This window comes from Chanodichthys erythropterus, chromosome 2 (assembly GCF_024489055.1).
Source record: "Chanodichthys erythropterus isolate Z2021 chromosome 2, ASM2448905v1, whole genome shotgun sequence".
In the NCBI taxonomy this organism is placed as follows: Eukaryota; Metazoa; Chordata; class Actinopteri; order Cypriniformes; family Xenocyprididae; genus Chanodichthys; species Chanodichthys erythropterus.
The window spans coordinates 6,399,137-6,413,226 of record NC_090222.1 but is presented as its reverse complement, the minus strand read 5'-3'; positions in this window follow the sequence as shown (position 1 = coordinate 6,413,226).

The following is a 14,090-nucleotide window of genomic DNA, read 5'->3' as shown; positions in this document are numbered from 1 at the left end:
TCTTTGGGAAGACCATCAGCTCTCTTGGCACATAAATCGGCTAGAGATGATGGCAGTGTTCCTAGCTCTGAAACACTTTCTCCCAGACCTGAGAGGTTACCATGTGTTGGTTCGTACGGACAACACTGCAGTGGTTGCATATATAAATCATCAGGGGGGTCTGCGGTCTCGCCGACTATATTACTTGGCCCGTCAGATCCTCCTGTGGTCCCAAGGGAAGCTGCTCTCGCTGAGGGCAGCTTACATCCCGGGACATCAAAATGTGGGAGCAGATGCCCTGTCGAGGCAGGGGCCAAGGCCCGGGGAGTGGAAACTCCACCCAGAAGTGGTGAGTCTCCTATGGAAAAATTTCGGTCGAGCGGAAGTCGACCTGTTCGCCTCGGGAGAGTCAACCCAGTGTCCGCTCTGGTACTCCCTAACACATCCAGCACCTCTGGGTCTGGATGCTATGGTACAGACGTGGCCGAGGCTGCGCCTGTACGCATTTCCCCCGATCGCCCTGCTCCCGGGAGTTCTGGAAAAAGTACGCCGAGAAGGGGCCAATCTAATACTGGTAGCCCCATTCTGGCCAACCAGGATATGGCTCTCAGACCTAGTGTCGTTACTCAACGGCTCCCCAATGGAGCTTCCTCTCAGACAGGACCTCCTGTCTCAAGCGGGCGGCATGATTATACATCCCCGCCCAGAACGACTGAAACTATGGGCCTGGCCTCTGAGGGGGCCAGACTCATAAATGCTGGTCTCCCAACCGAGGTTGTGGAGACCATTCTTAACTCCAGAGCTCCCGCCACGAGGAAGTTGTATGCCTACAAATGGAATTTGTTTTCTACCTGGTGCAGACACAATAATACGGACCCTGTCCTTTCTTCTGTTAGCTTTGTGCTAAAATTCCTCCAGAAAAAATTCTCGGAGGGCCTATCTCACTCAACCTTAAAGGTTTATGTTGCAGCAATTTCAGCATATCATGCTCCTCTTGAGGGGAATATCTCGGTAGGTCGAGACCCCTCGTCACACGCTTCCTCCGTGGCACACTGAGGTTGAGGCCTCCAGTGCGCACAAGGGTGCCAACCTGGGACTTGGCTGTGGTCTTACAAGGGTTAGCTGAGGCTCCCTTTGAACCATTAGAGGAGGTTCCTGAGAGGTTCCTCACTCTGAAAACGATTATTTTATTAGCTATCACTTCTCTGAAGCGGATAGGAGATTTACAAGCACTTTCTGTTGCTCCCTCTTTCCTTGAATTTGCTCCAGGAATGGTGAAAGCATTCCTGTATCCTAAACCGGGGTATGTCCCAAAGGTCCCTACCAATGTCCCAGGCCCCATTGTGCTTCAGTCTTTCTATCCTCCTCCATTTGAATCTGCGGATCAGGAAAAATTGAATCTGTTATGCCCAGTAAGGGCTTTGGATACTTATGTCCACAGAGCTGCCCTGTGGCGTAAGTCAGATCAGTTGTTTGTCTGTTATGGGTCCCTAGAAAAGGGGGCCCAGCATCAAAACAGAGAATGAGCAAGTGGGTGGTCGAGGCCATCTCACTTGCATACGAAGCGGCCGGACAGCCCTCTCCCTTGAATGTTCGCGCCCATTCTACCAGGGGTATGGCGGCATCAAAAGCTCTGATGTCAGGAGTCTCCATGAGTGACATATGTGATGCAGCTGGATGGTCATGCCAGCACACATTTATTAAATATTATAACCTTGATGTTGGCTCCACTCCGGGGTCCTCTGTCCTGTCAAGATAACCTTGGCAAGTGCTTGAGCTACGGCTCAGTTGGGATTGCGTTCCCAATGCGTTACCACGCAGCGTCGACAGTTCCCACGAAAGGGAACGTCTCAGGTTACAGATGTAACCCTGGTTCCCTGAGTAGGGAACGAGACGCTGCGTCTCTTGCCGTACCCCTGCACACTTGCAAGTGCTTGCTTCAGACTTACTTAGAAGCTGGCGTGCTCTGCATCCGAGTGTGCTTTATAGTTTCCTGGTCCGTGACGTCACCCGTCTCTGACGTCTCGCTTCGCGATTGGCTAGATACATGAGTGCTTCAGTGACGACATCACGCAGAAGGTTCCCAATGCGTTACCACGCAGCGTCTCGTTCCCTACTCAGGGAACCAGGGTTACATCTGTAACCTGAGACGTTTTCCAGTTTGAAAGTGTGAATGTGATTTGACGGCTACAACTGCATTATGTACGATCTTTTACTCAAACAAATATTGAACAATTTCAGAAGAAATCTTGTTCAGTACTGATATGGTGCTTGTTTGGTATTTGCAGCTTGAAAGATCTTGATCATTAGCCGCGTTTCCACTGTTGGGCCAAAAGCGAGTGTGCCAGTGCATGCCAGGGCCTGACGCATTTCCACTGTTGCTTCCAGAGCTTTATTGGGTCTCCTCTGGGCTTCCTTTTCTTCTTCGAATTAGTTGCTGTTAGCAAATAAACATATTGTGCATTTCTGCCACCTGCTGAGAAGTGGATTATCAATGTGGAATAAAAAAAAAAAAAAAAAAACCTTTACCTAAATTCAATTTATTAGATTTGTTGTCTTTATAAAGGTTAGTGAAACACTGAAAACTTGTAGAGAATTTCTTTCTGAAACCATTTATCCCCCTACACTACCCCTACTCCTAAACCTACCCATCACAGAAAAAATTCTGCAATTTTACATTTTTAATAAAACATTGTTTAGTATGTTTTCAAAGCTATTTTAAATATGAGGACATTTCATGTTTACGTCGTAATACCAGTGTAATACCCATTATACAAATTTGTGTCCTCATAAATCATGCACACACACACACACACACACACACACACACACACACACACACACACACACACACACACACACACACACACACACACACACACACACACACACACACACACACACACACACACACACACACACACACACACACAAAACAAAGCAAAAACAAAACAAAAAACAATCAAAAAAAAAAAGCATGGACATGATTCCCACACATTGGAAATGAATGGGAAACAAATTTCATCTAGTGGAAACCTTTGGTACTGCACTGTTTTTTTTTTTTTTTTAGATATCAACCTCAAATTTGGAACACAACTTTGATTTTCACACAGTTTTAGAGTGGAAAAAATATATTTTGGAGTTTTGGAAAAAATATATTTCATATCAAATTTGAAAATATAATTTTTGTGCATTTTTCATAACAATAAATGTAAAACGCTATAACCTTTTTTTAAATTTTTTCTATTTTTAAACTTCTATGCTCCAACGCATTCATTATTTATGAAAGTTTAAGTAGAAATTTCGTTTTCAGGTCTATGCTCAAAAAGTGAATAAATTGATTATAACTACTGCATAAATATAATTTAGTAGCATAAAATCTCCTAAAAATACAAAATATTAAATAATAAAAAAAAAAAAACATTATCGATCAAAAATATAGTACATTCATTTCACTGAAGAAAAAAAAAAAAAAATCTGTAATTTTTGACCGCCACAGGAAGAGCACCAGAGGTTTAATGGCATATTTATTCCTATTTCTGAATTATCCAAGGTTTTCTTGGCTAAAGCATCTGATTCCTCATTCCCTTCCGCCCCTACGTGAGATGGTTCAGGGCTTCCTCTGGGCCCGCCGAATACCTTGGTCCGAAGCGGGCAAACAGGGGCTTGAGGAGGGGTCATGAACAAAGCCGGTGTTTACCGGAGTCAGGAGAAGGTCACCGCTGCTCATTTCTCATGTTATTATATCAGGCTACCAGCTAACCTCAACATTTAGGATATTTAAAACATTTTTCAGCTCAAAACTTACTTTCAGACACCAGTGAGTGTTTGAAATAACTTTTGATTGCGATGGGGATTCTGATATGAGGCAAAAATATATTTAAATGCAATGCTAAAGACGTTAGACAAATCATATCCTGATTATAATCATGTATTTAGTTTGTTTTGTGTTTCATCTGTCTCTTCCCTATGCATTTGTTGACACTGGATCTGCGTATGTCATAAATGACATATACTCTGGTTAACTCATATAACTCCTGTTTTCTGTCTGTAAACTCCCTCTGTTTCTCTGGCTGAAAGAATAACAGCATAGTGAGATAGGAAAGATCACTCAAACCTCATCAGATCACATATTTTCCAGGAATAACATTAGAAATGGTCATTGTTTCTAAATAAATGTGATGCAAACATATATTTTATCAATAAAATAATCATAAATAAATGGAAGCAGGAGCGACTGAACAAACATTTTGTGAGCAAACGCAAAATATTGACTTATTTTTCATCCTGTCTCTTCTTTTTTTTTTTTTTTTTTTTCGAATTCCAGTTTGATACAGAATTACTGATGTGCAAAACACAAAATTATAAAAATTACAGTCACTGCAACATTTTTTATTGTAAATCAGTGGTCAAATATTGATGCTGAGTCTTATGACTTTAAGTAAAGACCAAACGTCATGTTCATTTTGTCAGTTTTCCCATGCTAGTGAAATGGTGGGGTCATGTGACATTGCTTGGAGGCGTGTTAAGAGTATCTACTGACCCGACAGCGGTAACACAGCTTGATTTTGGCCTCGCGGCTCGAGGTCCGAGGCTATTTGCCCTGCCCGACACATTGTTAGCCCTGGCTCACACTGGCCCATCAGTAAAAAAGGAACTATTGTGTGCTTTGATTGCGGTTTGGACATTACTCAAAATTTCTCCTTTTGTTTTACATGAATGAAAGTGATACAGATTTAGAATGACACAAGGATGAGTAAATGATGACAAATTTGTCATTTTTGGGTTAACTAAGTCTTTAATCTGAAATTGTCCACCTTTTCTTTTTGCCTTTTCTGTTTTTGAAGCAGTAAAGCACCAATTCTGGGTCAAGGCATGTCTGAGGGGAATAATATAGGCTATATTTTCAAACATAGACTCCATATAATATGGGACCCCGAAATGTTTCAATATGAAATATGTTCCAACCTTTTAAGTAGCACATAATTAACACAGAAGAACTGCATCCTGTGGTCTGGGCCACTTCATGAGTGTGGACTAAATAAAGTCCTTTTTGGCTCAGATATTGTTTGTTCAGCTGACCGCTTCTTGTCGGACCCTCTAAAATTTCATTGTGCACATTAACGTACAGTTAACATTCATCTTCTGTTGACATCTGCACAGAGCTGTGCTTCAGTAATGTAATGGTTCTGTGGATTAGATCTGTGACATAAATGGCTGTGTGTGAAGTTTTGCCTAATGTGGTTTATAGTGCTCAGGAATCTAATAATAATCTTGTGTAAGATACAGTCGTGTTAATGTGTAACACAACACAGCCAGAGTTTCCACCCTGCTGTTAACACCAGTAACTGTAGATGCAGCACATATTCATCATTGTACCTCTGCAATAACCCATTAAAGCTCACAAAATCCGCTTTTAAACCAACAGAAACATGTGTCATGCAACAAGATGTTAAAAGCAGCTTCATTCAGAATTACAAGGAGGATAGTATTTCGCTTCATCTCGCTCTTTTAATACTCGCATGCATTCACACCCTTTTCTGGGAAATTTTGAGGATCAAATCTTCCAAATTTAAATTAGAGCGATTTCCTGTGAACGCTGAAGAAAATTAATTCACATTATTCCCCTTTATGTAACAGACCCAAGGAGATTCGATTATTAGGATAAGAGCATAATAACATATCAATTGCTCTAAGACAAACACTTGTAACAGAAAACCGTATTTACATCATTTTTACCAGTTGAGGACCGGTTCTGTTAACCCTCTATGGTACGGTGCTGCCTCCAGGCAACATGGTCTATTTTAGTTTTAGATTTAATAAAATAAGGCACCAATTGATTGATCAAATGTATCTCAGGACCGAATAACTCAAATACTAATCAATGAAAGTGCAAAAAAGACCAAAACATGACCAACATTTTGTGTCCTGTCACATGGCTCCATATTTTCTTTACTTTTTTTTTTTCACTTGTCTGTGTCCATTTAATCACACACAAAAAATATGAGTCACCTTCACTGGCAAGTAAAGAAGTATTTTTAAGAACTTTACATTATATGAAATGTAAATCATCAAATGTTTTAGAGAAAATAACAAAAAAACTGTGTGTTGTCTCAAGGCAACATTGTACCATAATGGAATCGCATAAGGCCATACAGGCATAATGGGTTTGAATGCAAATGTATTATATTTGTAAGGAAAAGAGTTAGAATGATCTAAATATGTTAGCATTTTCACATGATTTTGTAATGCACTTCCTATAATAGTAATTCACATATTATATCTGCATATATTATGATCTGCACATTTTCTATAGCACTTCAGAAAGGTATAAAACACAGGTAGCAAAGCCAGCTGAAGAGGGTGATGATGAGGGGTCATACTGTGATGAGGAAGATAAAATCATAGTGAAAATCCATCAGGGAGAGAGTGAGGGTAAGAGAGAAGATGGAGATGAGAATGAAGATGGATATGATAATTTGATATAATAATATAATAATATGATAGTTTGGTAATACTCGTGTTCCACTATGGTACAATGTTGCCTGAGGGCAACAGCTGGATATAAAACATTACTTTTTATTAAATATTAAACTTTTAATACATTAAAAACTGGATACATTTGTTTGTCCAAGTGTCTAGTTAAAGAAACTGATGTTTTCAATAAATATATTTATTTTTTCTACATGAAAATGCCAAATGTTTACATTTTTCCATTGTGGTACAATGTTGCCTCGAGGCAACAAACTTATAAAAAATAAATAAATTCAGAGTTCATGTGGCCATATAATCTTAGCGTAAGTGGTAAACAGATTTGGCTTGCTGTCTGCTATAGAGGGGCTCGGAAAGGATATTTTACTCAAGCTCTGATTGCCCCCCTATAACAGGCAAAAAAAAGTACAAAAAGGAGGAAAAGGGGAGGAGGAGGGATGCAGGAAGAGGTAAGATGCTGGTTTTACACCTTGGTATTTATTGGAAGATTAGATAGGTGTGAAATCCTCCTGAAATTATGTTTATTAACTTCACTTAAAAATGTATTAAAATGTTTATTGATATTGTTAAAGTGTCCAATTTTAAGCAGGAAAAATAACACAAATAATTTTTTCCTCATTGATATCATATTCGGTTCTTGAAAGTCTGCATTTTTTCTGTGTTATTATTGAATTTACAGTACTACCGCAATGGAATTATGGTTTATTTGTGCATGATCTCTGGATTGTTTAAGCACTTGCATTATTCTAAATTTGCTAATTCAAAATTCCCAAACTGGTTCACATGCAACACATGTCTGGTTATGATACTCTTCTTCATTATTTGATTACTTACTGCAAAAAAAAAAAAAGAAAAAAACAATAACTGAAATTGTAAATAAAAATCTCTTTCAAGTAAATTTTTAGGTCATACTTTAGATTACGGTCCAATTCTTACCATGACTTCTCCCTCAATAAACTCCTAATTACTGCTTAGGTAGTTGTTAAGTTTAGGTATTGGGTAGGGATATGGGACATAGAATATGATCATGCAGAATAAGGTATTAATATGTGCTTTACTAAAGTACTAATAAACAGCCAATATCCTAGTAATATGCATGCTAATAAGCATGCATGTTAATGTGAGAATTGGACCATAAACTAAAGTTTTACCTCTTTTTTTCTTTTTTTTTCTTTTGTAGCTTCAATCAGTGTAATTTGTTATTTAAGTCTGTTAGCTGTGCATGCTTACAAATAGCATTCAACTTTGTTAAGTCTAAACCAGGTATATTTATTAGAGATGGCATGTCATTTTTATGTCATGACACCCCAGACTGCAGTTTCCCAAGTGGGATGAAATCATACAAGGATAGGTTGACCTCTAATGGATTTATCTAGTACTTATGTAACGGAAATCTGTGAACTGAGACTGATGAAATTTTCTCTCAAAGAGGATTTTATGAAAAATAAGAGCCAACAGCTCCTCACATAACTGATTTCACAGTTTTTACAGAGTTGAGGCCCATTCACTTCACATCAAGCCTGATGATCCATTGCTTTTTTACAATAAGTCAAGATCTGTTTTGTTTAAGTATTCAGATGTTGCATTTACTCTGGTAACTTTACATATCTTAGAATGACAACAATTAAGGCATCTTTACGCAGCTGAGTTAAGGCTGCTCTGTCCCTGCTCAAAATTCTGTGTAAAGACACAAGGGAGAATAAAAACCACTTACTATCTTTAGCATAAGGTATCTCAAATTGAAAAAATGTATTGCATTCAACATGATTCTTAGATTCACACAACAAAATAAACAGCAGCTCTTGTGTGTATTTTTTTTTTTTTTTATGGAAGCTTGTTTCCACCACAGAATAATAATAATAATAATAATAATAAAGATAACTGTGACATTTTTATCTGACAATTCTGACTTTTTTCTCAAACTTGCAAGTTTATATCCTGCAATTCTGATTTATTTTCTGAGAATTGTGAGATATAAACCTAGGGAAAAAAGTTTATATCAGTTTATATTTTGCAGTTCTGACTTTATAACTTGCAATTGCAAGTTTTTATCTCACAATTTTGACTTTATATCAAGCAATTCTGACTTTATAACTTACAATTTTGACTTTACATCTCAGAATTCTGACTTTATAACTCGCAATTCTGACTTTATAACTCACGATTCTGACTTTATGTATCTCACAATTCTGAATTTACATCTCGGAATTCTGACTTTATGTAACTCGCAATTCTGACTTTATGTAACTCGCAATTCTGACTTTATAACACAATTCTGACTTTATATCTCGCAATTCTGACTTTACATCTCAGAATTCTGACTTTATAACACAATTCTGACTTTATATCTCGCAATTCTGACTTTATGTAACTCGCAATTCTGACTTTATCACACAATTCTGACTTTATAGCTCGCGATTCTGACTTTATATCTTGTGATTCTGACTTTATATCTCGCAATTCTGACTTTATGTAACTCGCAATTCTGACTTTACATCTTGTAATTCTGACTTTATAACTCACGATTCTGACTTTATGTATCTCACAATTCTGACTTTATGTAACTCGCAATTCTGACTTTATGTAACTCGCAATTCTGACTTTATAACACAATTCTGACTTTATAGCTCGCGATTCTGACTTTACATCTCAGAATTCTGACTTTATAACACAATTCTGACTTTATATCTCGCAATTCTGACTTTATGTAACTCGCAATTCTGACTTTATCACACAATTCTGACTTTATAGCTCGCGATTCTGACTTTATATCTTGTGATTCTGACTTTATATCTCGCAATTCTGACTTTATGTAACTCGCAATTCTGACTTTACATCTTGTAATTCTGACTTTATAACTCGCAATTCTGACTTTATGTAACTCGCAATTCTGACTTTACATCTTGTAATTCTGACTTTATAACTCGCAATTCTGACTTTATATCTTGTGATTCTGACTTTATATCTCGCAATTCTGACTTTATGTAACTCGCAATTCTGACTTTACATCTTGTAATTCTGACTTTATAACTCGCAATTCTGACTTTATAACTCACAATTCTGACTTTATAGCTCGTGATTCTGACTTTACATCTCGGAATTCTGACTTTATAACTCACAATTCTGACTTTATAGCTCGCGATTCTGACTTTACATCTCGGAATTCTGACTTTATAACTCGCAATTCTGACTTTAGATCACATAATTCTGACTTTATATCTTGTGATTCTGACTTTATATCTCGCAATTCTGACTTTATGTAACTCGCAATTCTGACTTTATATCTCGTAATTCTGACTTTATAACTCACAATTCTGACTTTAGATCACATAATTCTGACTTTATATCTTGTGATTCTGACTTTATATCTCGCAATTCTGACTTTATGTAACTCGCAATTCTGACTTTATATCTCGTAATTCTGACTTTATAACTCACAATTCTGACTTTATAGCTCGTGATTCTGACTTTACATCTTGGAATTCTGACTTTATAACTCACAATTCTGACTTTATAGCTCGTGATTCTGACTTTACATCTCGGAATTCTGACTTTATAACTCGCAATTCTGACTTTACATCTCACAATTCTGACTTTATATCTCGCAATTCTGACATTATATTTTGTGATTCTGATTTTATATCTCGCAATTCTGACTTTATGTAACTCGCAATTCTGACTTTACATCTTGTAATTCTGACTTTATAACTCGCAATTCTGACTTTATATCTCGCAATTCTGACTTTATAACTCACAATTCTGACTTTATAACTCACAATTCTGACTTTATAGCTCGCGATTCTGACTTTACATCTCGGAATTCTGACTTTATAACTCGCAATTCTGACTTTATATCTTGTGATTCTGACTTTATATCTCGCAATTCTGACTTTATGTAACTCGCAATTCTGACTTTATATCTCGTAATTCTGACTTTATAACTCACAATTCTGACTTTATAGCTCGTGATTCTGACTTTACATCTTGGAATTCTGACTTTATAACTCACAATTCTGACTTTATAGCTCGTGATTCTGACTTTACATCTCGGAATTCTGACTTTATAACTCGCAATTCTGACTTTACATCTCACAATTCTGACTTTATATCTCGCAATTCTGACATTATATTTTGTGATTCTGATTTTATATCTCGCAATTCTGACTTTATGTAACTCGCAATTCTGACTTTACATCTTGTAATTCTGACTTTATAACTCGCAATTCTGACTTTATATCTCGCAATTCTGACTTTATAACTCACAATTCTGACTTTATAGCTCGTGATTCTGACTTTACATCTCGGAATTCTGACTTTATAACTCACAATTCTGACTTTATAGCTCGTGATTCTGACTTTACATCTCGGAATTCTGACTTTATAACTCACAATTCTGACTTTATAGCTCGTGATTCTGACTTTACATCTCGGAATTCTGACTTTATAACTCACAATTCTGACTTTATAGCTCGTGATTCTGACTTTACATCTCGGAATTCTGACTTTATAACTCGCAATTCTGACTTTACATCTCACAATTCTGACTTTATATCTCGCAATTCTGACTTTATATCTCGCAATTCTGACTTTATATTTTGTGATTCTGATTTTATATCTCACAATTCTGACTTTACATCTCGGAATTCTGACTTTATAACTCGCAATTCTGACTTTATAACTTGCAATTCTGACTTATATCTCACAATTCTGACTTTATGTAACTCAGAATTCTGACATTACATCTCGGAATTCTGACTTTATAACTCGCAATTCTGACTTTATGTAACTCGCAATTCTGATTTTATATCTCGCGATTCTGACTTTATTTAACTCGCAATTCTGACTTTATGTAACTCACAATTCTGACTTTACATCTTGGAATTCTGACTTTACATCTCGGAATTCCGACTTTATATCTTGAAATTCTGACTCAATAACTCGCAATTGCGAGTTTATGTCACAATTTTGACTTTATATCTCACAATTGTGAGTTTATATCTCGGAATTCTAACTTTACTACACAATTTCGAGTTTATATCTCACAATTTTGACCTTATATCTCACAATTGTGAGTTTATTTCTAGCAAATGTGACTTTATATCTCGCAATTCTGATTTTATAACTCACAAGTTTATATTCTGACTGTATAGCTCACAATTGCGAGTTTATATCAAAATTTTGAGACACAATTACTTTTTTTATGTTTTATTCAGTGGTGGAAACAAGCTTCCATAGATTTCTCCCCAAATTTACAAACTATTCTAAGCTCCAATTTTCCTTCAGTAGAGGAAAAGCTGTCACAGACACATCAGGCTCCACCATCCACCAATCACAGCGCACTCAATCACCAGAATACTGATTACTGCCACCTGCACCTCGTCAATGCACTCATCAGCACCACTACAAAGAGCACTCACACACAGCACTCCATTTCTGGTCTCATTTGAAGATACTTATGTGTATGCTTACCTCAAGGAGTCACCGTGCTCTACTTGCCTGTCTCCAGTGTGTCCTGTTCTCCCAGTGTGTTCCTTCATCCATGTGTGAGTGCTCTTTTGTCTCCAGCGATCTCCAGCTCCAGCGATTCCAAAGACTCATTCATCTGAAAACAGAAAGGACTGTAACTATCTCCACTCATCTCAACATTCATCATCATTACCATTACTTCACTCCTGCACTGCTGTTTATGCTCCCTGGATTTAATAAACAACACTTACCTGTGAATCTCTGTGTCTGACCCCTCTGTAACGTAACAAAAGCACGTTTGAAATGAACACCTTCACAGTGAAAGTGATGCATAATGAAAACAAAACAATTAAAATTTTGACACACTCAGAATACATCCCTGCTAAAGCCTTCTGACTGATGCTTTAGTTTTACACGACATTTTGCAAGTGTCTTTAACCTGTACTCTGTTAGAAAGATCTAATCAGCCGATGCTGTGAATCTGAAACACTTCCCTGGGAGAACGGATCTTGAATATGAATGCTTGCTGTCAGAGCAGCTCTGCTAAGACCAATAGAAGGCTTACGAAGAAGAAAGAGCTCTAACCAGGGTAATGTGTAAAAATAGCCTTTCATGTCAAGTCGATGTCCCAGAGCAAGATTAGGATTGCTGTGAGCATGTTTGACTAGTCATTCTATTGCCTGGGGAACATCTGCAGGCTAAATCCACTGCCTCATCTCTGATGTCTTCAAAACCCTTCAGAGGAAATTAGCCTCTGTTTTAGAGAAAACTGGAAGAGGAAAATGTGATGCAGAGCATTTACACCGCTAATTGATCACATCAAAATTTCACACCTAACAGTGTGCAGCTAACAGTCACATATCCTGTGATGTGTTCATATATAGTGCACGTCAACACATGACTAGCCTCAAACCAGCTTTGCTTTTATGTTGTAATCGTCACGTCTTTTCTCTAATGTTACATATTAGTACATATTTCTCCTGACACTGTTGTTTCAGCAGAGCTGCTTTATAGCTGAACTGAATTTGTTTAAAAATTGATGAACTTCGCAGCATCGACACTAAACTGAGTTAAAACACTGAACATACGCGAGCTGGTTAACGATACAATATTCTTTTAGATCTGATTTACAGTTAAAAAAAGAATTAGTTTGATAACTGATGAATTTTCAGAACTTTAATACTGCTATTTTCCTGTTAATTATTGTGAAACTGCTTTTGAACAATCTAATGCAATATAGAAACAAATTTGACTTGACTAGCATAAGCGGCCTAGTAATTTAAAATGATCAAAACTATGAGGACTCCAGACACCACATGTACCATTTTGTCTGATACACTGCAAAAAGTGAACTTCTGTATCAGTATTTTTGTCTAGTTTTCCAGTAGAAATATCTACATTCTTAAATAATCATTTACTTCAGAAACAAAATGACATAAGATAGTAAGTCTTATTTTCTGAAAACAAGATTAAGTGAGTTTAAGTTAACAACAAGAAAAGAAAATTGCCTGTGGGGTAAAAAAATAAAATAAAATAATTTTCCCTTTGAAGTAAGTTTATTTTTCTGGCCCCACTGGCAGATATGTTTTCTTGTTTTAAGCTTAAACACTTCATTTTGATACAGTTTTTGGAAAACAAGACATACTATTTTAAGTTATTTTGCATCTCAAGTAAACGTATCTTGATTTTCGAATGTTTAGTTATAACAGGACAAATATACAGTGGAAAAACACTTTGGTAACACTTTATTTCACTGTTAAAATTGTGTAAATGTACAACATATCTTCTGATGTGTCCATATTCCAGGCTATGTTATCCTATTCAGGAAACCATATTAGCTGACAAAAATACTGAGTAAGGAAAACTTTTTTTTTGGACACAATGACATCACTGCTGGCAAAAACATCAGGACGAATTAGGAAGGCTGAAGTAATTTGGCTTTGTATCATTTCAAGTGCTTTAATCGTGCAAGTTTAATCTTTAAAACTGCTTTCATTTTAGAGCTCTTAAGGGAATTGAAACCGTGCAGAACCAGAGTGGAAACCACAGCAGAGTGAATGACTGCTCCTCCCTTATTTTTTACACAGTTGTAGGGTTTGCAGTCAACCACAGAGGCAAGAAGGCCTGAGAGAAATTTAGAACAAACAACACAT